Source organism: Macrotis lagotis, chromosome 1 (assembly GCF_037893015.1).
Source record: "Macrotis lagotis isolate mMagLag1 chromosome 1, bilby.v1.9.chrom.fasta, whole genome shotgun sequence".
Taxonomy (NCBI): domain Eukaryota; kingdom Metazoa; phylum Chordata; class Mammalia; order Peramelemorphia; family Peramelidae; genus Macrotis; species Macrotis lagotis.
The window spans coordinates 15,856,006-15,883,292 of record NC_133658.1 but is presented as its reverse complement, the minus strand read 5'-3'; the positions used below and the strand labels follow the sequence as shown (position 1 = coordinate 15,883,292).

The following is a 27,287-nucleotide window of genomic DNA, read 5'->3' as shown; positions in this document are numbered from 1 at the left end:
ACTGTACTACCTAGCTGCCCCAATCATATCTATTCTTATTAATCCTTAATTCAACCTTTCTCATCTTATAATTGTTTTATCAGAATGCCAGCAAATACAAAAAAAAATTCATTCATATCTTCAAAAAATACCAACGATACCTGGATCTTCTTAAAGTTTATGTTACAAATCCTCTTTTTCATCTGAGCATATTTCTTCAGCAGTCCAGGTTTTTTTTTTTTTGAATCACTGAACAATGCACTGAATTTGTGCCTTTCTGAGTTCTCACTGTCTTTTCAGCAAGGTCAGTGATGTCACCCTCCAAATATTGGACTTGAGATATCCCACTTTGAAGAGGTTGTAGAGTCTATATGATGTGATGATCATTTGTCCTTTGTTCTTGATGAAGACCATGGCATCAGGGAAATGATGCCATGACCATACATAAATTGGATTTGAGTGAGTAGCTGCTGTGCTGTGTCATCAGTCTCACTTTCTCCTCTAGAATCATTTGGGTCTGGTGGCCAGATATGGATCAGGATAACTGGAGATGATACTGCATGTGAGACAATCTGGGTTAAAAGACTTGCTCAAGGTCACACAGTTAGTTGAAGTCAAATATCTGAGGGCAGATTTGAACTAGTTCCCCCTCCAGGGCTGGTACTCCATCCAAGACATTTTAGATGCTCATGAAGTTTAGCCAGCTGTACTCTCCCCCATAAAACCTCAATTTTCTCCTTCTTCCATAGATGGAACAAGCTGTCAGATGAGCTTAACAATTTTTTTCTTGGGAAACCATAGAATGGCTAGACCTTCCCCACTAAGTTCCACAACAGACTTTCACTCTCTCACTTACACTAGCCTGAGTTTATTCAAAAGTGATTTTTTTGGATATTACTTCTATCATTTTGAATAGGTAGTGAATTTGCAGTGGTGAAAAATGCAATTATCCCTTCCACATTGTGGGGATTAGGGCCACAGTATCCCTATTATCTGGAAAATTGGTCTAAAACTTTTTGGCCCTCCCTTCGTACCAGAGAAGAAGTCTGATTTTTTTTCTTTTGTGGGATAATCATGGTCTGTTATTGTAAAATTTTGATTGATATCATGTAATACTATAAAGTTTATGCATTTCTAAGTTTCTAAACTTTCTATTTCCTCTACTGACCTTTGCATATCATCTGCAGCTTCCAAAATATTCCCCCCAAATTTCCATTTAATTTCTTATGCTGACCTGCAATATATTGAAAACATGATGAGGAAAATTAAGATGTGGTAGGGATGCAATGAGAAAAAATAGGAAAGAGACAATCATATTACAGGATGAAAAGATTGAAAATGGGAGGATTTTGGTACTTTCCCTCCTGTCTTCCAATCAGAGAGGAGAGGAGTCTGAAGGGGGTGGGTGGGGGGGTGAAAGTCAAGACTTGAATGAACAGAATAGTGATTAGAGTAGAGCTAATAAATTTAACCTGGGAGGAGCATTTTGTTCTGTTGAGTAGAAATCAGTCAGAGCAGCAGATGCAGAGAAGAGGGAGATCCTGCACTAGAATCCTAAATGAGCTGCTTTTTACTACTAATTTTCTTTGACCCATATGCTAAGATCTTTCATCTAAAATTGTGGGGCTTATTTTTATGTTATGCTGTAAACGTTATGGATGCATAGAGGAGGGAGAAAGAAAGGAAGAAGAGCAAAGGATAGATGGAATGGGAGAAGAGGAGAGGAGAGGAGAGGTGGGGAGAGGAGAGGGGGAGAGGGAGGGAGAGAGAGAGAGAGAGAGAGAGAGAGAGAGAGAGAGAGAGAGAGAGAGAGAGAAGAGATTCCATCATTTCACTCCACCCTGGAAGGAGCTTTCTCTCCAAGATGCAATGGGGCCATCCTGAAAGGGGAGGGCCATTATAGCATATGTTCATGAATAATGAATCCAACATTACAGCTATGCAAATGTAACACAGTCTGCTCACAGCTAAAACTTTGTCTCATCACTTATTCACAGGCTCTTGTGTTCAGCACCTGGACAGAGCTCAGGAGAGTAACAGAGCAAAACAGTATGTTGGCAAGCTCCCTGTCAGCTTAGGACAGCGGGAGATGGACTGGTCAGAATATCCCACGAGAGAAGATCCCTTCTATAGTCATCAGGGTCACACTGGAATGTAGTTGGCAGATTGCAATGAAGAGGGATGGATTTTGAAGGAAATGAATGATGAATTCCATCTAAAGAATATAAGGGTGAAAGCTTAGGAAAATGTCTGTTATCCATTGCCCTGTCCTCAAGCAGAAATGTGGACGAAGATAAATGAGAAAGAGAATATATGAAGATAACAGTGGTCACAAACAAACCTTCATTTTGAAGCTTGGAATCTACTTCTTTCTGCTGTTTTTTTTTAGTATATCTAATTCAACTCCATAAACATTTATGTTAATTCACTATCATAATACTCTACTTGCTGTTTTGTAGAAAGAACATTTCAGCTTCTCTCTTCCTGCCTTTGATGCCTCTCCTCATCAACTCTGACTCTGTTTCCTTGGTCTTCTTCAGGCTTCAGCTCAGATCTCACCTTCAATAGAATAGAATGATAGTATTTTTTTGTTTCCCCCCAAGATCATCTTCTATGCTCTCTGTATATAGTTTGCACACACAAATTTATTTTAATGCTTGTGTACCACTGTAAAATGTGAGTGCCTTGAAGGCAAGGACTTTTTTGCCTTTCTTTGATGTCTAGAAGTTAGCACAATAACCGAAAAATCGCAAGTCTCTTGTTGAATGATCGGCTAAAGGGCACTATCCTAGATTTTAAGGATACAGTTAATTTTGAATAACTCATTTTTCCAGGAAATTAGTATGCTATGAGATGTCAAATGTGAGTATATGCATTGGATTAGCAATACATACAACATACATCCAACCAACACTCATAGATTTGTTAATATGGAAGAGAGGGAAAATGTACAACAACTAAGAATCAAGAAAAGAAAATGATCTGATCATTAAAGGGAGTTAGAGATTCTAGTCCAAGGGAAATAATTTGTGAAATGTTTTATCATTTTATTAATTTTGGGTAGCAAATATTAACAAAAGGATGATCATATGAAATTTCTTCATTAACTCAACCCAAAACAGAACTCATTATTTTTCTCAAAAATTCCTTCCTTTTCCAAACTTCTCTGTTACTATTGGAGACAACACTGTTCTTCTATCAACCAGGCTTGGATCCTGGGTATCATACCTAATTCCTCACCTCTCTTATCTGCCTTATCCAATCTGTTTCCTAGTCTGTTTACTTTGCAACATGTCTCTGCTCTGAAACCTCCACGGTGTATGGCATTATTACTTCACAATAGGACTATTGAAATACTCTGCTATTAGGTTTACCTGCAACAAGTCTTTCGCTTTAATATATCCTCCCATCAGTTACAACACTATCTTCCGAAAACACAGGTCTGATTATGTAACATATACACACATACATACATACTCAATAAACTCTGTGTTCTATAAGCTCTACAGTTCAATAGAATATATTTCATTTGACATTCAAATCTACAAATTTAACCTCTCAATGTTCTTGTCTCCTTATACTTCACCCCCATGTATTTTTTGCTCCAGTGACACTTTGTGGTTCATCAAAGAAGACACTTTATATCCAAATTTCAGGAATTTTTGCTGTCTGTTCCCATGTCTGAAGTTCTCTCTCTCTCTCTCTCTCTCTCTCTCTCTCTCTCTCTCCATCTCTCTCTGCTTCCTGATTTCCCTGGCTTCCTTTAATAATAATGTTTGTTCTTCATTTTCTTTTATTTTTGTCCTTCTCTTTTTGTCCTTTCATTTTTTTGTCCTTCAAAGGCCACTACATAAAGGTGATGTCGTGACAAGCATATGAATTTGATTTCAGTGAGAGGAGTTGTGCTGAGTCAACAGCCTCACTTTCTCCTCTAGAGTCATCTGGGACCAGTGACCAGATATGAATCAGGATGACTGGAGATAACCCTGGATGTGAGACAATCAGGGTTAAGTGATTTGTCCAAGGTTACACAGCTAGTAAGTGGAAAAGTATCTGAAGCTGGATTTGAACTCCATCCTCCTAACTCCAAAGCCAGTACTCTATCCACTGCACCACCTGGTTGCCCTGGTTTCCTTTAATTCCTAACTAAAACCTTGCCTTCTTTGGTAAGACTTTCTTGATTGCTCTTAATTCTAGTCATTCCCTCATTTCCAATGAATGTCTCAATAGCTCAATTTTTGATTGTTTTCTTCCACAAATACATCGCCCCTTGAGCTTTTTACTATTCATTGTACTGTCATCACTTAGCATAGAGTCTGGGACATAGAGCATACTTAGTGATAATACATAATCTCCCTGATGAGTATCTTTATTTTTTAAGTGAGAACTCTTGACTAAATGACTCTTGAGTTCTGTGCTATGACTAGATCAGTGATCCAATAAAAAACTAATGGCAGATTCTTGAGCAGGAGAATGCCAGGATCAAACCTGGCCATTCCACATTGTGTATCACTCTCAGGTAATAATTGTTATGACATGGTTTTGTCCAATCAGTTCTGTAGTGTCCAATGTTTCTTGATTCCATTTGAAGATTCATGGTAAAGGCACTTGAGTGGTTTGCCATTTCTTTCTTCAACTCATTTTGCAGATGAGGAAACTGAAGCAAACAAATTCAGTAATATATCCAGAGTCACAGTGTTCAAGGTTGAACTCAAGAAAATGAATCTGAGTCCAGGTGTAGCAATCTATCCAATGAGCCATTTAACTGCCTAATTTTAGAAAATATTGTGCCTTATTTGACAGATGGGATCTCACATTGATTTCAAGGTGAATAAATGCTGTTGTTAGATGAAGATATTGGACATGTATCTCAAGAAGATCTTCAAAAATATAACTAACTTTAAGACCAGATGGGGTGTCATTTATTTCTGGATGATGATGATGATGGTGACAATGACAACTTCTTAAAGAATCTTAATACAAGTTACTTCCTTACAGCATTAATTCTCTTCCTTTAAAAGATAATTAAACTAAGGGTGTCTAGGTGGCTCAGTGGATAGAGCACCAGCCCTGAAGTCAGAAGGACCTGACTTCAAATCCAGACTCAGACACTTCATAATGACCTAGTTGTGTGGCCTTGAGCAAGCCACTTAACCCCATTGTGTTACCAAAATTAAAAAAAAAAAAAAACTTGAAAAAGATAATTGAACTAAGAATCAGGTGTAAAATAACTTCATCTATTTTATTGAAACGCCTGAGGCACCTTTTAAATCTCAAGAATTTTCCCCCCTTGATGATGACAATATGTCCAAGTCAGGATGTTGTCCTTAAAGCATAGTATAACTACTGTAAGCTTACTGTTTATTTAGCATTCTATTTACCATTCTATACCAATTTGGGCTACATTAAGAGTGGCATTGTTTATTATATGGATCAAATATAAAAAAAATATAACTGAACTGATCCAGACCATGTTCCAAGATAATTCCAAAATATCCATGATGAAATGATACTATTTATAGAAAGAAACCTAATGAACTTGGTACATTTTGAGAAACCTTTAAAATATTCTTATTTATTGTTTCATTTCATTTGCACTTTTTGTTTTGCAATAAAGATGGTTTGTTAATAAACTTCAAATTATTTTACATTTAATGTGCATAATTGAAAAAAAAAATGCCTTACAGGGAAGGGAAGGGATGATCAGGAGACAAAATTTGGGACTCAATTTTCGAAAATGTTCATTAAATTTGCTTACATGTAATTTGGAAAATTTAAGCAATTTTTGTAAAAGAGTGACATTTTGGGAACATCTGGGTGGCACAATATATAGAGTACTCGTCCTGGAGTCAAGAGGACCTGAGTTCAAATATGACCTCAGACACATAATAATTACTAAACCATGTGACCTCAGGCAAGTCACTTAACACCATTGCATTGCAAACACCCCCCCCCCCCACAAAAAAAGATGACATTTCTTCCAGGAATGGGAGATGATCATACTTCATCGCACTGTTCTGGCTGGATCATATTTGGAATATTTTGATTATTTAAAGGACATTGTTCATTTGGAGAGAATTGCCAGACTGGTGAAAGTTTTGAAACTATGACAGCAGTAAATTTGGAGAGGAGACTGGGATGCTTAACCTGAAGAAGAGAAGACTGGGGATAAGTGGTGCTTCCTGATAGCGTACCCAAGCATTTGAAGAACTCTCACGTGAAAGATGGATGAGATCGTCAGACTTGCTTGGTTGCTGGGAATGAGGGGAAGGCAGAGATAAGAGCAATAGATAGATATCTCAGCCATATTTAGATGATATCAGAGTAAAAGTAAGAATAATAACATTTCCTAATAAAACTATCCAAACATAGAATTGGTGCCCTTAGGAGGTGATTGATTTCTCTTAACTGAATGTCTCCCAACAGAGACTGGAAGAAACTATCCAGAGTAGGTTATAGATTATGATGTCTAGTGAAGTCTTCCTAAATATGATTCTGTTACTCTTAAAAACACATAAGACAAAGGAGACTTCTAGCCTACCTCTAATTTCTTTAACAGCCTTTCTCAGTAAGCATTTAGACACATAATTATAGAATGTCACAGATAGAAAAGACCTCAGAATTTAATGAGCCTAACCTCTCTGCTATTGAATTTGCAGGTGAGGAAACTGAGTTTCAGAGGGAAAGATGCATCCAATGTCATACAATTTGAAGTGAAGGTAGCATAGCAGAGATTTATATGAAAATTTAAAATTCAGAAACCAATACTCTTTTTACTACACCCCTACAGCATCCTTCTAATTAAGTCTTATGTCTCTCCTGAGAGAGATACATACCAATTTTCATATAAATAGGGCAATCAACATGCGCTTTATTAAATTTATTTATTGTCAAATGGGATATTTACAAACTACTTTGAGAATTTTAAGGAATGCTAGTTCTTGTTGCTATTATTATTAATACGTATTTTACTGTGGAGAATATCATGTGTGCTGAGGATGCAAAGTACAATCATTAATATTTGCTATAACTAAAGTCTTCTTTATTTCATTTATGATTCAGTGTAAATATACCATTTCTTTTCATTTATCCTCAGTAGAAAGAGTGGATCATCACATCCAGTGGATCACTGGATCATTGCTTATTTCCTTAGATAGTCATACTTTTATTTCTTTCTCTCATGTAAAATGATTTCATAGATATTAGTTTAATGAAACTCAATGTCTTGGTCGACTGATCGTGACTGGGTATATGGAAAGTGCCCGGATAAATGAATAGGAATAAAACCTTTTTTTTTTCCCCAAGAAAAATCTGAACTTTAAACTTATTCCATAGCTTAGTTTCATTAAACTTTACTCTTAGATTTTATTTCTATGTTCTGCTCCCTAGATCCTGGAGTCATAGAAACTGAGTTAGCAGGGGCCTCAGAGGTCATCTAATAAAATCCCTACCTGAAGCCTGAATCCCAGTTTCAGTTTCTTTAATATCCTCTGCTTGGACAGCTCCATTGATGCTGTGTATAAAATACAATGTGAACTTCAACTAGCCTTTAGTGCCTCACACAATCTAGTTTCCACTTAAATTCAGAGTATTATTTCATTTATAAAAAATGGGCCCCCTATCTTTGATGGATTAGAATTGTAATGATGACTCCTCATTCTTCTTTGATCATTACAAAAGCTCTGACTTTCTATTTTCCCATTTTAGCTGGTTCATGCCACTTGAAACAATCTGGTATCTGCTTCCCACTCCTTGAGACTCACTGTATTAATGATAAGCTTAATGTAAACATCTTAATCAGTATAGATAACTGCAGTTCAAAACTTAAGAGTTAAAGTGATCTGCCAAACTCAGCCTCCTCACAAAATATTTATAGCCTTTTTTCAGAATATCATCCACAAATTTATTTTTCCAGCAAAGTTAGGTACTAATGTATTTATGAACTTGGTATTCCATCTCTTGCTTCTTGATCATACTTCTCCCTGTTCATATTCTTCCAAGATTAGCTTTTTATGTCACACCATCATGATTTTCCCATTTATTAAGGTATTCTCTGTCTCAAATTTACTTTGTTTTTTAATATCTGAATAAATATTACATCCTTCACTCAAATGTAATCTTCTTGGGGGAAAATTTTGCTTCATTTTGACTTTACATTCCAATGACTGGCATAGATAGTATCCTGTTTTCTATAGAAATTTAATAATAATTAGTTGATTAATGAATTGCAGTAAATCAATCAGAAGGAAATTTTGTCAAATTTACTTGTTATATAAGTGGTTTTCTCCCTAACATTAATTTGGGTGACATCATTGAGTGGGTGACATGGAAAACTCCCTGGTGCAGGAGAGAGTTAGGGTAGAAAGTAACATTTCAGGAAAAAAAGTCTCTTACTATCTAGATCAAGTCTAGAGAAAAAATAACCAGGAAGGTTTCTGCGCATGGCAGAGAAGAAACAGTTGAACAAAGTAGGGATTTTATTTTTACCCTGAAGAGTATAAGATTTATAAGGAACATGACACTTGTCTTCAAGGATTTGAAAGGCTGTCTTGCTGATGAGTGTCTTGGACATACTCTGCTTGACTCCAAACTAGAGGATATAAGTATAATCAATGGAGTGGGGAGGGGAAAAGGAAGAACCAAGCATCTTATTGCAAGACTGATTCAATGAGTAACGTCTAAATTATTACTCACACTGAAAAGTGGAATAGAATATTGCATAAGCACAGATTTTCCCTTTCTCAAATTCTCCAGAAGTATACTGAACTTCCTTGAAAGGGAATAACTAAGGACTGTGAGGTTATTTGTACAGTCACTGAAGTTATTTCCAACTTGGAGATGGTCAAATAGAAAATCAAAATGCTTGAGGATGAGGAAGGAAAAAGCTCGTGAAGAAGGGAATATTAGACACTGATATTTTGGTTCAGGGACTAGATTGTAAAATACCAATGTTGAAAGGCATGCACTCTAGACTCTGAGTGGGGTCTAACTCAAAAGAGCTGGCAAGAATGTATCGCCTTAGGGGTTTGGGACATATAATCAAAAAGACTCAAATCAATTCAATATTTCTTTAAACAAGCACATTTGGCAAATTTGCTCTTCAAGGCACTGAGAATTCAAATGCAAAGTTAAAATAGGCCCTAGAAGGAGCTAGACACTCCACTACCCAAACTAGTACTGGATATATAACTTTATATATGCATGCAAATTTACACTCACTGCATATATGTGTAGGCATATTTGTGTACCCAATTCAAGTCAATTCAATAAATATCTATTAAATACCATTTCTGTGGTAAGTGATTGGGAAACAAAGAGGGGCAATAGGAATCAGTGTCTGCAAGGAACTTGCAATCTTATGGGGAAGAAAATGTGCATCTAGCAAATACCAAATAAATATAAGAAGATAATGACTGGGGGAATTAAGATTTTTTTTTTTTTTGAGTAGATATCTCAACTATGTTTCAAGGAAATTTTGCTTTTTTTTAGGTTTTTGCAAGTCAATGGGGTTAAGTGACTTGCCCAAGGTCACACAGCTAAGTAATTATTAAGTGGCTGAGGTTGGATTTGAATTCAGGTATTCCTGACTCCAGGGCCGGGGCTTTATCCACTGTGCCATCTAGCCACCCCGAAGTGTTGCTTTTTGAAGTTGAAGATAGTGAGTAGATAGTCTATTACAACTATGGGGGACCACTGTATTTGTAAGATCCCAGTTTTAAAGAATGGAAAAATAATAATTGCCACTGACGCCAACTCCCTATATTGCTGATGATGGCATGAATTGCCGTAGTACTTTAGCTGAGAAATGAAATCTATGGACGGAGCTCTATGATCACATGAGAGGCTTTGAAAACTACTTTTTTTTTTTTTAAATAGAGGAATGTGGGTCTCTTGGGAATTGGGACCTTAGTATATAGTCTTCTGGGGGCAGGAAATAGGATGGAATTCCTAGCTGAAGTCACTTTGGATTGTCTCTCAATTAACTACAATTTGAGGATTAGTGTTATGAAGAGATAAAAGGATTTCCAGAACCCTGTCTGTTTCTTGAAAAGAGATGATCCTTAAACTTGAAAAGCAAAACAAACCAATGGATGGGAAGTCCCAATATGGTGAAACAAATGAACTGATCTTAGTCTTTCACTCTTCCTGCAAATAATTTGGATAACACATTACGGGGAAGAGGAGGGTATTTTTCTTTCAGTGTCAGATGATTTCCTTCTAGGGTGAGCCACTATATTACCATTAGTTTGATGATTATGTTTTCTGATGTTACAAGAAGCATTCCACCAAAGATCAGTGAGAAGTTAAAAAAAATAGTCCTTTAGAACTTACTGGAACATCAGGGGAATGTATTGCTTTCAACCCCGAATGTTTCCCTTTTAAGTAGATTACAGACCACTAGGTGGTGGTATAAGGATGGAGGACAGATGTACCTTGAGAGCTCACTGGAGAGAAAGTTTGGTATTGTTGTTTGTCCTTCATTCTAGAAAGGACCATGATCCAGGGAGGTGAAGTCATGACACGCAAGGATTTGGATTTTAGTGAGTGTGGGGTGCCTCACTATCTCCTCTGGAACCATTTGGGTCCAGGGGTCAGATCTGGATCAGGATGACTGGAGATGCCACTAGATGCAGGTGATTTGTATTGATACTTTATAGACTACTACTGCGATTCCTTTATGGGGTTTCTATATTTTTTCAGGGGGGATTTCCTGATCGAAGAAAAGATCTTATGATTGCCATATGAATTTATTAGATCTGGGCATCTTTTTAAGAACATCCAGGGAGACCTAGACATGAGACATATGCCGATATTTCCCAGAAGGCATATAGATAGAGGGGAAAATGAGTCAAAGAAAGAGTAAGTTGAGACAGTTTTCAAGGTTGGCTTTAACTTTTAAGATCAAAACTTGGATGTCTGGACCCTGAGTTAAATGGAACCCTTTTCCTTCCAAATAGCAGATAATGGGAAAAAAATGTATCTGGAGATCATATAGATATTGAATAGATTAGCAATGTTTTTAAGCAACAGAGGAACTTAGACATTTTCCAATAATTTAACAAACAGGATGAACTCCCTCCTAGACAAGGATCTAAAGGGACTCAAGTTATATGACTGAGATCAGTATCTTATGATATGATGTCCTTGAAAATAGACTCTAGTCAGGTATTCTTAAGGTTTCAGACAAACTCTCCTCAAGTTCCATTTTATCTTTCCTTTCCAAGTCAATGGCTATTTAGAGAATGGGATACAGAGGTTTCCCGAATCATTCTATCCTCCTCTGGTGTCCTTCTTCAGTGCATTGTTGTAGAAAGAAAGTCAGGTTTGCAATCTTAGGAACTGGGTTCAAATACCACTTCTACCAGTAGGGACTTGGAATATCACCCTAGGTTAAAAATAAAAACAATACTGATCAAACACTAAGTTTGATTTTCAGCTCCTCTGTGAATATAGGTGTATTTTCTTGGATACATACTAAGTAAATAGTCCTGGTGACTGACTACTTGATGACTTCAAAGTCCATGACATAAACTGTTTTTTTTTTTTTTTTTTTTTTTTTTTTTTTGCAATTGCTTGCCCGTACTTACAGCATCTCAATTTGGTTTTCTCATCTACAAGATAAGGGGGTTGGACATGACTGTAAATCCCATGATCTAGTTTCTTCTTCCACTCCACTACATATATGAATTCCATGTTTTTTAAACTCCAAAATCCATGAAGGGAAAAAAATGTATCATCAAAAATTCCTGCCCCTCCTCTTTGCCTTGAACAATTGTTTACATACATTAAGCAGTTAATAAATAAAGAATGTGTGTCCCAGATACACAGACATTATCTTCAGTTCATTGACTTTAGGTTTCAATGAAGTAGAGAAGGGACTATCTATGGAGTGGCTTCCTGGACTCATGAAAAGAAGAGGATTTTACCAAGATTCCTCAGGGAAATGGAATCTAAGATGGATCACTTTCACTTCAAGGAACCTATTAGTTAATCATAAAGAGATAACACATCTACATTTGGGGTTTTGTGTGTGTGTGTGTGTGTGTGTGTGTGTGTGTGTGTGTGTGTGAGAGAGAGAGAGAGAGAGAGAGAGAGAGAGAGAGAGAGAGAGAGAGAGAGGAGTATAGAGAGAGAGAGAGAGTAGGAAGGCTTTCTTGACATGTGCTCAACCTGATTTTCAGACTTTTTGTTGGTTCTTCTGTGCCATCCTGCTGACATTTCAACATGATTTAATTTATGCATGGTTGAACTCAGCTGACACATTTTCGGTACCCTTTAAAAATAAAAATAAAATGCAATATGGTATATTCTGATGTCCTGCTCTTGAAAGGAGTCCTCTTGACAGCTACTCCATCTCAGGAGAGCAGTAGGAGCCAGGCTATGTCAGGCAAGCTCTCTTGAGTGGAAACACACAGAGACACACACACACACATGCACACACACACAACTACACACACATACACAAATCAATTGTATCAGCCTCCCGAAAGAAAAGCCTTAAGGTTTATATAAGTGAATCAAAAAACTTCCTAAGTGGTTATGGGAGTGAAACTTTCATTTTTCACAAAGAAAATCAAATCTGATTTTAGAGTACTTTTATGTTTTCATCTTAGGAACTCCAATGTCTAGTCACAGTCATTATAAATACTTGTGGAATCAAACTATATTTTGGTGTAAACTGGATATACAGTCAGGCTGTATCAGAGATCCCCGAATTTGTCCCTTGGAAATTAAGGTGGGAGTAAAGAGTAATAAATTGAATTTAGACTTGGAGTCAGAGAGCTAGAGTAAGAGTTGTGTTTCTTCCAACCTTCCTTACTCTCTCTCAGCCCCAATCAATGAAATGGTCAATTTATCAATAAACAAGGTTTTATTAAGCACCAACTATAGAACATTAACTGTTCTAAGCGCCAAGGATACAAAGAGTAAAATCAGGTGTAACAAATAGGAATCAATCAGTCCATCAGCCAATCTAATTATAAAGTCATCAAAAGTCATTGAATCAATATGCCATACAAGGGTCTATTTAGATCAGCTGGAGAAGCTGTCATAGCTTGAGGTCCAAAAATAAGATAAGTGAATTGTATCCATTAGTGAGCCAGGTAAGAACAATTCCATCTAAGTCCATCTAAGATTCTCTAACCTGGATAACTAATTGAGATCAACTAAAAATTAAATCAGCTCGATGACTCAGTAAATAGAGCACTGATCGTTAAGAAACCTGTGTTCAGATTTGGCCTTAGACACTTACTGAGTCCCTAGGAAGTCATGTAACTTTTGGAGAGGGAAATGGGAAATGTCAAGAAAGCCCCATGGATAGTATTGGTGTGCTATGGGACATTGGGTCATGAAGAATTGGACACAGCTGAGTAGCTGAATAACAAATAATTCATATGTAAAGCTCTAGGTAGCAATTTGAAAGTTACATCTTTGTGATATATGATTCTGGGGAAATCACAAATAACGAAAAACCATTGAAGAATGAAGATACTAAATATCTCCACTCTTCTTGGCCTTGTATGTAGAGACACATAAAAAATAGCAATATATACTGGGTATATCTATTACATATATATAATATATATACATATATATGCAAATATACATATATACATATGAATATACTATAACTAGACAAGTGTTTATATAATACACATATATGTAAACACACATATTTATACATACATGCATGCATACATGTATATCTTCATATCCATGTAAGTGTATATGATTTTGTGAAATGCTACCTGCTCATTTGATTTTTGAGTAACCAAGAAAGTATCATCTATAAAGAATTTTTTTAAAAAAATGCAATGGGGTTAAGTGACTTGCCCAAAGCCACACAAGCTAGGTAATTATTAAGTGTCTGAGGCCAGATTTGAACTCAGGCACCCCTGACTCCAGGGCTGGTGCTCTATCCACTGTGCCACCTAGCCACCCCCATCTTTAAAGGATCTTGCAAAACTTACTTTCTACGCTAATTCTAATTCTTATTAAGAAAAAAAAAACAATTAAAAAAAGTCATCATTTATATAGGAAAGAAGGAAAGAAGAAAGGATTGGAGAAAGTATGAAAGGAGTAGAGAAAAAAAACCCACATTATGAAAAAAAGGATAAATCTTAGTGCTTTTGAAGTTTAAAATGAAGTGAAAGACAGTTTCTTCATCTCTCCCTGAACCCAAATCACCTTCTGAAGAAGCTTTAAAGCAAAGGTTGAGTGACCATTTTCAAGGTGTCTTGTAAAGATTTTTTTTTTATGGGAAGCTCTTATAGTTGATGGTCTGTGAGATCTTTTCCAACTCTGTAATGCCACTATTCTGTGAACTTACTAAGAGTAGAACGAGGATCCCGAACAAGAAAAATAATTAGTAAGTATGGGTGAGTTTTCCATTGGACTGCTCCGCAATTGTTTTTGCTTTGACACAGAACTCACTGTACCCACAGATTACATCTCAGTCAGACTCTAAGTGCATTTTTTGTTGTTACTGTTGTTTTATAAATATAGGGCTCGAGTTTGCTACATGATTAGCAGCAAATTCATTGCTTATAACTCAAAATGAAACACATTGCAAACCTTTTTATACATATGGGACTATGAATTATGATTTTCCTTTTGCAAGACATTTGCAAGTCAGGGAAGTAAAATGATAACCTCCTCCCTCCCCCTTGAGATAAGAGCACTGAATCTCATTTTTTGACAGCTCAGAAACTCTCAGAGTCATGTGGATACACAGGCGTCGAGGCTCCCCAAATTAAATGTTGGATGCTGAAAAATGTCACAGGAATCTCAAAGCAGCTACAACCTTAATTGAATATTAATGAGAAGCCAAAGTGGGAAACAAAATTCCATTTTTTAAAATGTGCTTGCAGGTAGCAAAATACTGGGAGAGGCCCTATTCCTGCCTCATTTTGAAAAGAGATTTTTGAGAGGTATTTCAAGGATCCATTTTTTTCCCCTTTAGGGTGATTGTAGTCCCTTAAGTGAATCACTGAAACTACATTCTCGAATTCCTGGAAAATGAAATAGATCTCTTTCCAAAGAAGTCTTTGCAGCACCCAAAGATGATCCCAGGTTGGTATTCTTGATGTTCTTAGTGCTTTCTCCCATTTTGGGGCTGTTAGATGCTAACAGAGCTAATGCAATAATTCCTCAGCTCTTTTCTCTCTCAGTTGCTGACAGGTGAACTTTTCCTTGGGCCTGTGGTGCCTGCCTGTCAGGTGGCCTGTAAGTATTACACATTTTTATTCATTAAGAGAGCCAAGAATGAGAATAGCTCAATGCCTCCCATGGCATTGCTAGGCTGTTTGAGGTGATATGGGTCTGATCTCATCAAAAATAATGGCTGATGGTCATTCCCACTATTACTGCTAATGGGCTTGAGCACTGCCTGGGCCCTCGAGATGAGCTTCTTGCTTACGATTTATAGCAACACAACCTGAGAGGGCTACCCATCACTACCCAAACTCCTTCATTAATAGGAATGTGATGCACTTAAAAAGGGTAGTTTGCAAAATGAACGTGGTAACTGCCTGTTGCAATTGCTATCCTGGCTTGAGCTGAATTTGTGATTACTTGGAAACCCAGACCAGTCACCATGTATGAGTGATTTCTACAAAACCCATCAGGGCTATACAGGGATGGCACAACTGTTATCTGTTATGAAAAGCAGCCTCTTTTCTTTTACTGCAGGGCATGGCAAGGTATGGCATTGCAGGTCTAGGCTGATCAGAAAGGAAAATCATGGTAATAAAATAGAATTATATAGTTAATAACAGTAACAACCTGAATTTATAAAGTATTCTAAGTTTGACAAAGTATTTTATGAAGATCACTTCATTGTTATCCTTATGACTCTGGAAGGTAACGACTGAGGATGGCAGAGGTCAATCAACTTGTTCATAGTCACACATAAAGTGAATTTCTGGATGTGAACTTAGTTTTAGCTAACTCAACATGCTGTTCATTGTTGGCCAGTAAGCTGCAAATAAGGTAGCTACTTGGGACAGTGGATAGAGCACAAGTCCTAGACTCAGGAGAACTTGAGTTCAAATCCAGCCTCAGATACTTGACACTAGCTGTGTGACCTGACTGCCTCACATCCGGGGCCATCTCCAGTCATCCTGATTCATGGCTGGCCACTGGATCTTAGGTAACTCTGGAGGAGAAAGTGAGGCTGGGGCTTAGCTCTGCCCCACTCACTCAAATCCAGTTCAAGAATGAAGGACAACCATATCTGGCTGCTGGATCAGATGGTTGTGCAGGAGAAAGTGACCCTGATGACTTTGCACAGTACTCTTACTCAAATCTAATTCACGTGTTTGTCATGGCATCTCCTCCATAAGGCTGTGATCTTTTTTTTTTTTTTTTTTTTTTTGGATTTTGTAAGGCAAATAGGGTTAAGTGGCTTGCCCAAGGCCACACAGCTAGGTAATTATTAAATGTCTGAATCTGCATTTGAACTCAGGTCCTCCTGACTCCAGGGACAGTGCTCTATCCACTGCATCACCTAGCCACCCCTGTGATCTTTCTTGAATGAAAGATAAACAGCAAATAGAAGGCAGTACATTGTGGCCAAAGTAGAGTTGACTGTCAAGGTTGAAGCTTCAGGTTCAAAATCTTGCTATCTCCGTAATTTTGGAAAAATTGTGCTATATCCATGAGCTTAGTTTCCTCATCTGTAAAAGGAGGGCTTGTGTTTGATAATCTTTGTGATCCCTTCCCGTTTTAAATCCATAAGAGTTAGTTACCTGTTCTATTCTCTTTGTTTTTGATTTTCTCTAGTTATAAATAATTTACAAAAGTACCAGTTTGTAGTATCATCAAATCTTCAAGTGACTATCCAGGCAAAACTATCCCCAAATACATATGTCTTCTATTTTCAGGCTGTTTGTTCGATTTCAGGCTTCAAGAGGGGAGGACTCCCCCAAATTGGGTGGATTGCTTCAAGAAATAGTGCAAAAGTTGTGGATACTTCTCTAATTTTTATCTTGCTATGAAGTTTGGAAAACTTTATACCTCCAATGGTGGTGTCTTTTAGGTTCTCCTTGTGCTGGATGACTAATGATTGCTAATATGGTCTGTTCCACATAAAATTCCATGATCCTGTAACATAACCAGGAAATTTATTTGAAGACTTCCAAATAGAGGAAAGCCCTAGATTCCTGTAGGACATTTGTGTACATCCAGTAGTATGGAACTTAATCTTTCCCTCATCATCCTCACAACACAGAGAAATTGACTTCATAATTTCCATCTTTTGGTCCTAGTTTCAGCCTCTGGAGCCAAGAAGCCAATACTTAGTCTGTCTTCCACATGATAGCTCTTTATATGAAGTAAGCTATTATCCTCTCCCTCTCAGCTCCCCTCAAAAGCAGAAATTGATTCTCTTCTAGAGGAATGATATTTCATCTAGTTTGCAATCATAGTTCATCTCATGAACACTGTATTTTAAAGGTAGAAGACCCTATTGCCAATTATTTTCACAATATTCCTTATGGTCCTGAAGTCCCTTAGCTTCATGATTATTCTTTTAATAGTTCTATCCAACTTATCTACATGAGAATAGAAGAAAGTCCTGAGATTTGTGAGTATAAGGTGTCCTGGTATACAATATCTCTTTACCAACTTACATTGTTTATTGAGATCCTTATCAAATCTTTGATGTTCAGAGAAGATTCTCTATAAACAAAATTGAAGCAATGTTCCTAAGAAAACAATACAATGAAATAATGAAAGATCTATCAGTAAAACATATTAGCAGAATAAGTTCATTTCTGGACCTCAGTTTCCTTATTTGAAAAATCAAGAACAGGACCTAGATGCATTCTAAGGCTTCTTTTTATTCTAAATCCATAAATTCTAATTAGTGAAATGAATCAAATAATCATAGCAAACAGATGAAACAGGATCAGGGATTGCAAAATAGGAGGAAAAAACTCCTAGTTTTCAAATTTATTTCTCATGTTTATTACCTATATGATCACTGCAGAATCCTATCTGTTCTCTGAGCTTTCATTCCCTTTGATCTATAAAACAAGGGTTATAATCCTTATGTTACTGAGAGAAAGCACTATGGTTCCCAAAGAGATCAGGCATTGGACCTAGGAAGATCGAGGTTCATGTACTGCCTCGGATGCAAACTGGTTCTGGGATCCAGAGTAAGTCAATTAACCTCTAAGACTAGAAATTACAGAAAAGTTAAGAATCTGAAATAACAGAAGGGATTTCCTCTCTCTTGCATCAGTGAAATCAGAAGTCCAATCTTGATGTTAGTCATTCTGGAATTGTGAAGAATTTTATTTATAAGTAGTTAATGTGAAAACAAAGAAACTTTTAGCTTATCAAAATTAAAGTGAAGAATTAATGATAGACCTGTCTGAGAGTATGACATTATTGACTTAGTATTAGCATACATAGGTCAATAGAGTATCCTTATCTTGTTTCTTAGGAAGCAAGGGAAGTTGAATTTGGATCATCTAAATTCCAAACACATGCATTGTCACCTTATAAAATGCATAGGCAAAAATAAAATAAAATAAAAATTAAATTAAATTAAATTAAAATAAAATAAAATAAAATGCATAGGCTAGGACTAGGAATTTCAAAGTATTCCATTGTGGGTAGGGGTAAAAAGTCTGGTTTATTAACAGAGTGTATAAAGATTTTTGTGTTTTTCTATCTTCAAAATACAGGTGATAGGAAGCTATTGTTCAATCTATTTTAAAGACCAGAATTCAAAAGATTTGATTTCTGAATATTAAAGGAAGGAAATATAATTTAGCTAGTACTTACTCAGGAAAAGAAAAATCCTATTTGACTCATATGAACATTTTGAGGATAATAGGAATTTGGGGAGGTGAATTATTTGGGAAAATATCCCAGACTTATATAAAGGAAATGAGAGTAGAAACATAGAAAATTAATTAATTTATATCTAAATCCTATAAATAAACTTTATGAATCATTTCTAAAGAACAATAATTACTTTAGGGTAGCAGCATCACCTACCCAAGGATAAAAATTTTATTGAAGTCCTCCAAATCTCTTATTCCACCCATGCAGGAAAAAAAGGCTCATTAACACAATAATAAACATTGAAAAACTGATACTGTTGGTTAAGAAAGAAAAAAGGCACTCCCCTCAATAGATCCATATTTCTGTACATTATTGAAACTGGCTAAACTAGCACATGAATCCTTTAAATGTTTTGATGAAGAGTGGGAATATGGATTGATATGAGCTTCTTTCCCACAGCTATACTTTACATAATTTAGAACTGTGGAGAAAATCCCACAAAGTTACATCAAATATTGACTATTTTCCTCCAAGCGGAAAAATCTTTTCTTTTCTTTCTTTCTTTTTCTTTCTTTCCTTCTTTCCTTCTTTCCTTCTTTCCTTCTTTCCTTCTTTCCTTTTTTCTTTCTTTCTTCCTTCCTTCCTTCCTTCCTTCCTTTCTTTCTTTCTTCCTTCCTTCCTTCCTTCCTTTCTTTCTTTCTTTCTTTCTTTCTTTCTTTCTTTCTTTCTTTCTTTCTTTCTTTCTTTCTTCCTTCCTTCCTTCCTTCCTTCCTTCCTTCCTTCCTTCCTTCCTTTCTTTCTTTCTTTCTTTCTTTCTTTCTTTTTGCAAGGCAAAGGGTTAAGTGGCTTGCCCAAGGCCACACAGCTAGGGAATTATTAAGTGTCTGAGGCTGGATTTGAAGTCAGGTACTCCTGACTCCAAGGCCAGTGCTCTATCTACTGCTCCACCTAGCCACCCAGGGGAAAATCAGAATAGTAAAACTTGATGTTTTTGTATCACAATCTTTAATTATTTTTCGCTTCATACCATGCTCCAGTTTTATCTTATTCATGGTACTTTCTTCATTTGTGTTTCTTACATAGACCCACCTTACTGACTTAGAATGATTTCCATCTCACATTCTTTTCAGAATCGGAGGAAAGCTATTAGAACGACATTCCACATGGAAACTATTGTCTCTTGATCTATTAGTGAGTCAACGAGCCTTTTAGAAATGCTTATGGTGTTTCAGACATAAAATAAAAAGAGGCCAAAGCACTGTTACCCTCAAGGAGAATGTACTGTAATAGGAGGAACCATAAGAATAAAGGATATGTTTACAGAATAGATGCAGAGCAAAGGAAAATTGCTTTACATGCTAAAAGAAGTTTAAAGAAACAGAATAAAGATCCATTATAACAGTAGGGATTTGAGTTGAGTCTTGAAGGAATTCAGGGAAATGAAAAGGCAAAAAAAAACTGGGAATGGAGAAATTGTAAGTATGGAGGACACCTATTGTAAAGACATGAAGTCAGGAGGGAGAGTTGTGTGGGAGCACCAACAAGCAGATCAATGGACCTAGATCAGAGAAAAGATGCTGGGGAGAAGAACGAAAAGTGTAAGAGAACTGGAACGCTTGGAAATGGACCAGTTTTGGAAGAGATTTCAATGAAAATCAGAGGACTTTGTCTTTGATCCTAAATCTTCCCCTGATTGGGAAGAAATGAGGGGCATGTGTGTGTGCATACATGTGAATGTATGTATGTGTGTGCATGTGTGTGTGCTTGTGTGTGTGTATGTGTGTGTGCGTATGGAAGGAGTGAGCATGCCATGATCTGATCTATGCATTCAGAAAATCACTTTGACAGCTTATATGGAAGATGATTTGAAGGAAGGGAAAAGTAATATAATACAAACAACCAAAATGTCATGGCCACAGTCAGGAGTGTATCTTAAGGGATTATGTCTGGTAATCACAAAAACTACCTGTGGGGATCATCTTCTCAATGATGATGCTTGAAGTCATGGAAGCTGCTAGGGTACAAAGTGAGGTAGAATAGAAGGAGAAGAGAAAGGAGCCCATAGAAAATTCTGATGGATGAACATTTAGTGGGCATGATTTGTTTATGATCAAACAAAGGAGATGGAAAAGCTGCAGTTGACCAACCAGAAGAATAAGGTGAGAGAAAAGTATTGCAGTAGCCTGGAGAGAAGAAAGCATCTAGCAAGAAATGATGCAACAGGTGTCCAAGACTTCAATGCTAAGATTGAGGAAAGGTCTTTAGGCTGTGTACTTAGAGTAGTCAACTTGAGAATGGACAGTTTTAGTTTAATGACATGTTTGAATCCAGATTGCAATAAGCTTAGAAGAGGGGTGGCTAGGTGGTGTAGTGGATAGAGCACTGGCCCTGGAGTCAGGAGGACTTGAGTTCAAATCAGACCCCAGACACTTAATAACTGCCTAGTCATGTGGCCTTGGGTAAGTCTCTTAACCCCATTGCCTTGCAAAAACCTTTAAAAAAGGAGAATAAGCTTAGAAGAAAATGATGAATTAAAATAGAAGTATTAAGTATAAATGGTTTTCTTGAGGAGTTTGATCAAATGGGGAGAAAAATTGAAGGATAAAAAGCAGTGGAGATGGTCATATCAAAGCAATCTCTGTCACTGTCTGTGACCATATCTATTTTTTTATTTTAGAAAGATTTTATTTATTTTGAGTTTTACAATTTTTCCCCCAAACTCACTTCCCTCCCTCTACCCCCCCCACAGAAGACAGTTTGCTAGTCTTTGCATCATTGCCATGGCATGCCTTGATCTAAGTTTAATGTGATGAGAGAGAAATCATATCCTTAAGTAAGAGACATATAGTGCAATATAGCAGAATAGCAGCTCTGTTTGTGATGGCAAAGAAATGGAAACTGAGGGAATGTCCATCAATTGGAGAATGCCTTAACAAACTGCAGTATATGTATGTCATGGAACTTGTCATGTCATTGTTCTCTTAGAGGGATAGGAGGGAAGGGAATCTGCATGAACTGATGCTGAGTGAGATGAGCAGAACCAGAAAAAACATTGTACACCCTAACAGCAACATGGGGGTGATGATCAACCTTGATGGACTTGCTCATTGCTCTGTCTGCGATGGAGAATACCATCTGTATCCAAAAAAAGATCTGTGGAATTTGCACAAAGACCAAGGATTATGTCCTAGCTATCTATTTTTATCATTCTCTTTCTGTCACTGAGGACTGAGGCAACAAGGAAGTAGCTAATAGAAAGGGAGTGACAGAATCAGTGCTATTGGGAATAAACTTACTGGAGAAAAGAAAAGAAGACTGGAGGTGCTAAGGAATTCTCTTTTTTAGGTTTTGCAAAGTAATGGTGTTAAGTGACTTGCCCAAGATCACACAGCTAAATAATTAATAGATATCTGAAACTGGATTTGAACTCAGGTCCTTCTGAATCCTGGGGGCAGTGCTCTATCCACTGTGCCACATAACTGCCGCATAAGAACCCTTCTTTCAGAAGAGTTAGGAATAATAGAGGATATATAATAAAAAATGCTTGAGTGATGTGAGATGAAGAAGGGAGAAGAGAGCACTCAGATTGTTCACTGATTTATTAAGTGAGGTGTTTATCTTAGCATGTAGGGGAAAAGAATGGTTAAGCAGATTGGAGAGACAATAACACCTTATGGAAAGTAATGAGTATGAAAAACACTTCTTAAAATCTCTATGATTGGGAAGGATGGTTAGATTTTTCATTATGCTGGACCATGGTGATTAGGTTCCTTCTTACTCCATCTATTTATCTCACTATCTATTAATAACTATTTCAGCTCTCAAAGAGCTGATTTTGGATATAGAATATATGAAAGCTATAAAATGCTAAAAACAGAAATGTTTTGGTGACTTCTTTCTTAAAGAAATTTTTTACATACTTCCAACTCTACTGACATCTCAAGGAGAGGAAAATTGTCATGACATCTGCTAATTAGAAACATATCTCATTCCATTATTGCCTTGACAAAAAAAAAAAGAAATTTTTCCCCTCCCATGCACTCGAACTGGAAAGAAATAATTTGATTACAAGTAAATATTTTTGCAACAGATTGAAATCTCCTAGGATACAGTTTTGGTAAAAGAGTTTTTAAAAAAAAAATCTGAAGAATGTTGTAATTTGTTTTTTAAATAAATTTATTCATTCATGGCTTTATAAACACAATTTCCCTAATTGCTTTTTTATTCATAAAGTTAGCTTGATGAAATATATAAATGTAAGTTTAAAGTGGTTGCAGCTATACTAGTTGTGTTTAGGGGGGTGTGTGATTTATTTATTTTTTCAACCAACAAAAGCCCAAAAGTCTTGGGAGCACTTAGGAGCAACTGTATTAACCTTTCTTGAAGCAGGCACACCACAGCATTGAAAAGGCTCAGTAAATATTTCATTTTTAACTTACTATTAATAGTTATTTTTTCTGCTATCCAGATCATTATCATTTTTTAAGTCTGAATCAGTGCCCTCCTGCACCTAGGGCACATTCTTTCAAGAACCTACTTTTTAATTCAAATAGCTCATCCTCTGTCTTGAATGGGAGGCTCTTTGAAGAGAGAGGCTGCCATTTTTTTCAGATTCCAATCCCAACTTTTCATACATATATTAGCATATTTGCCGAATAAAGTTTGCTGAGCCTTGTGCTAGGCAGAGAAGTGCCAACTCCAATTCAGTCACATTTAGAAGATGTCATGAACAAATTGGACAGTATCCAAGAACCCAACTAGAATGGACAGAAAACCGAAGAATATGAAATACAATGATTATTTCAAATAAATTGGGATTTTCCATTTTACATGATACAGAGTAAAAACATTATTATTATTTCCTTGTATTTTAAATTCTATAAGAGAGAAGTGACTTCTTCTCGTTGCCACAGGACAGAATGATGACCAATGAGATAGAATTTCCAAGGAGAAAGCTCATCACTTGATTAAACAGAAAAACAGCTTCAAAACAACTAAAGTTTCTCCAAACAACAAATAAATATTTAAGGTACCAGTGAATGAGTGCCTTGATTAGAAGTCTTCTGACTTCAAGAAAGAAGGGGAAGAAGCATTTATTCGGTATTTACTATGCACTTGATACCATGAGAAGCACTTTAAAGTATTATTTCATTTTATCTCCACCATAAACTTATAAGGATTAGTATTACTATTATCCCCATTTCAAATTGAGTAAACCAAGACAAATCGAAATTAAGCATTTGACCATGGATACATAATAAGAAAGTGTATGAGGTGAGATTTAAACCTCTAGACCCCAGTTCCAGCAATTGTAATCACTGTAAAATGTAGATTTCTTTAGTTTTCTGTCTTAAAGCAGAGGCTGAAAGATCTCTTATTTAGGAAACACTATTTTGATAGAAATTGAATAATATAATTTATCACTGTTGTCCAAAACCTATAAAAAATGGAACAAAAATATTTTTCATCAAATATACTTTCCAAACAAAGCAATGTGAAAAAAATCAGTTGGATGGGAAGTGTTAAGGGACTGCATACTTAATGTGGATCAATAGAGTGATATAGAGTGATGACAAGAAAGACAATGTTATCTTTAGATACATGGAGTGAAGGATCAGTCCAGTAGTCCTGCTAGTCAGTACATGTTTAGAAATTTGTGGTCCATTCTCAGGACTATGTTTTGGCAAGACAATTGATAGTAAATTAAATAGTGGTCAGAAACAAAAACTTCTGATGGTCAAAGTGATCAACCTTATGACAAATGAAATAGTGGTTCAATGAGATCCCAGGCAAATAAAAGCAGTGTCTTCATTCTTTCATATGTAGGCCAGCAAAATCTCTGCTGAGGGTTCAGTAGTACTATGAGGGTTTGTGGATGTCCTTCTGCAACTATCACTTTAAGCCCCCACTAGAAGTGTTACCTTCATTGTTAGATGCCCCCTGACTATAATTCAAAATACATTTATTCACTTAACATCAGGTAGTCTCAATAAAATGATATTATCTTCAAAGATATCGCAATGACAAAAAGTATCGATATTTCTTCCAGTAATTTCGGTACATATGCTCCCTTATTCTAGCTCAATCACTGGAACTGGGGAATAGGATCAAATATTAATACACTTGCACCATAACTTTATTCCTACTGACCTCAGATTTTAAGTGGTCATTAAGGTCAGATGAGCACTTTAGCTTAACAGCTCCTAATGCTCACTCCCAAAGATTATTTTTTTCTTCAGTTGGACATTGCTGCTATGCTGACTTTGGCATTTAGAATTTGGAAAATTATCCTTTTTGTTCCCCCAAGTCATAAAGGTTCCTTTCCTTTCACCTAGAAAACAAATGACAGTGGATCACTGAATGAACCTTGTTTGTCAGGGGTCATAAGGTCTCAAAGGAGAAATAATTGTTAAGATTCGCCCTTAATAGAGTATGTCTTGCTCAAATTGTTTTCAAATTTTTTCACATTTGAAAATTAGAGAAATTAACTAAAAATGATGGACCCTTTGCAGAGATTACCAAGGCAGTAAAGCAGCTACCGCTTCATCAGTTGGCTAGCTGACCAAAACCAGGATATCCACATATGCTTTACTGTCTTTCCAGGAACCTTTTCTTCAACATGCATATGTCATATGATGCTTTATTCCTGGAATAATTTCCAACTAGCCATTGCCTCATTGAATCCCTGGCTTTCCTTAAAAAAGATTCAGTTCAAGAGCTAACCTGTGTAGGACACCTTTCTCCATTTCTATAGCTACTTTTGCATTGTCCCTCAGTTGACTTCATTTGGCCACTAAAAGTGATTCTTTTTTGTAAAATTCCGCTCTGATTTTGGAATGTTAAGAATACTGAAATCCAGGAAGGAATGACTTTTATAATAAAACCAACTTCATTTTAGAATACAGATTTTTAGAGCTAGATTATAAAACTAGTCACCTCTCTTTTTTTGACAAACTCCATCATTCCCTATTGTCTCCATAAGGAAAAATGAAATACTCTGACATTCAAAGGGTTAAATAACCTGCCTTCCCTCCCTTTCCAGTTGTCTCATAATTATTCCCCAACCCATCCTCTTTAATCATATAACATAGGCCTTCTGACTTTTCCACAAACAAGATACTTTATCTTTCAGGTCTGCAGATTTTCTCTCTCTCTCTCTTTTTTTTTTGTGTCTGCAGTGTTCTCCCTCCTCTGTTTTGACTACTAACCCCTCTTGCTGCCTTAAATTGACAAATAAGACTGCACATTCTAGAGGAAGCATTCCCTAACTCATTATAATTCCAGTGCTTCCCCTCTCTTATTGATTTCAAAGCTTATTTTGTGTATATTTTGTATATATTTATATATATATATTTTCTGTATGTATATGTGTATATTTACCTGGATTTATCTTCCCTGTTATGTTGTAAGCTCCTTGAGTAAAGGGCTATCTCTAGACTCTTTTGTATCTTTAGAACTTAGCAGAGTGCCTGTAGGAAACATTTAATAAAGATTTATTGATTCATTGATCTCATTTGATCCAATAAACAAGCCAATGAAGTTGCTAATATTTTTATCCTCACTTTGTAATTGAAGAAACTGAAGAAATATGATTTGATGAAGGTCAAAAAAGCATGGTTTGAATGTTGGACTCCCTGACTCCAAGCTCAGTGATCTATCCCCCCTAATATCTAGATGACTAATCTCACTCTAAAAACTTGTATTATTTTAATATGCCGTGCCTTGGTATTATAAAAATTCATTCATAACATCCAGCAGTCTTACATTCCAAAGTTTCTTCTAATGAATGACTATAAATACTGGCAATGTCTTGGAATGTCTTCAATGTGGTGATCAATGAATTCTTTTCTTTTCTTTTATTCTTTGGCTGACAATATTGGGGAAATTTTCTTTGATAATTACTTGATATGATATCTGGCCTCTTCCTTTCATCATGGCTTTCAAGTAACTCAATAGTTCTTAAATTATTTCATCTGTTTTTCTAAGTCATTTACTTTTTTTTTGTTTTAGTTTTTGCAAGACAATGGGGTTAAGTGGCTTGCCCAAGGCCACACAGCTAGATAATTATTAAGTGTCTGAGGCCGGATTTGAACCCAGATACTCCTGACTCCAAGGCCAGTGCTCTATCCACTGCACCACCTACCCGCCCCTTTATTAAGTATTTTAATGTCTCTTTTACCCAGCTAATAATTAGGGGCAAAGGGGTGTTCATGGAGGATTAACACTTCTGGTGTGAGGGCTTGATGACCCTTTTTCAGTGCTGCTCATCCACCTTTGGTATCTGCTGGTTGCCTAATACTTACCTGTGGTTCCAAGAAGGTGAACTATGCCCAGAGGTCATATCCCAGTAAAACCATATCAGCTGACTGACTATCCCAGGAAGAGGATAATCAACATGTCTCAATGAATTAGGGGGATGATTATCCAAAGCACTTGAAGACTGGTCCTGGTCAAATGGGTGAATGAGAACACTTTATTTCTGTGATCATGAAAATGGCTAAAGCAGATGCTAT

At 36.4% G+C, this 27,287-nt stretch overlaps 1 long non-coding RNA gene across 1 annotated transcript in view; it reads right to left on the bottom strand.

Moving 5' to 3' along the window:
- The window catches only part of LOC141512719 (uncharacterized), a 91,203-nt gene that overhangs the window by 26,462 nt on the left and 37,454 nt on the right, over positions 1-27,287 (bottom strand). The window contains exons 2-3 of the long non-coding RNA XR_012475584.1: positions 2,425-2,538; positions 1,148-1,213 (exon numbers count right to left, since the gene is read on the bottom strand). This is a non-coding gene — a long non-coding RNA (uncharacterized LOC141512719). The remainder of the gene's footprint in view (positions 1-1,147; positions 1,214-2,424; positions 2,539-27,287) is intronic.